Raw genomic sequence first — 266 nt, 5'->3', positions numbered from 1 at the left:
CGGCCTGCCCTGCTCCTTGGGCTTGGGGGGGGGGGGAAGGTGGTGGTGGGGGGGGGGTGTCTCGGTGGGGGTTCTGCCGGGGGTTGGGGGGGGGGTCCTGCTCCTGCCCGCACTCGCAGGCAGAGCGCGGAGGGGACCTGGAGCCTGGTGTGGCCGTCCCGGCCCCGCGGCTCCCTCCCTGCCGCCACCCCCGCCCGGAGCTCTCGCCACGCTAGGGCGGGAGGACGGTTGCGCGGCCCCTTTAAGAGGCGGGTTCACCTGCCAGG

This window comes from Gymnogyps californianus, chromosome 11 (assembly GCF_018139145.2).
Source record: "Gymnogyps californianus isolate 813 chromosome 11, ASM1813914v2, whole genome shotgun sequence".
Lineage (NCBI taxonomy): Eukaryota > Metazoa > Chordata > Aves > Accipitriformes > Cathartidae > Gymnogyps > Gymnogyps californianus.
Note: the sequence above shows the minus strand (reverse complement) of the source record.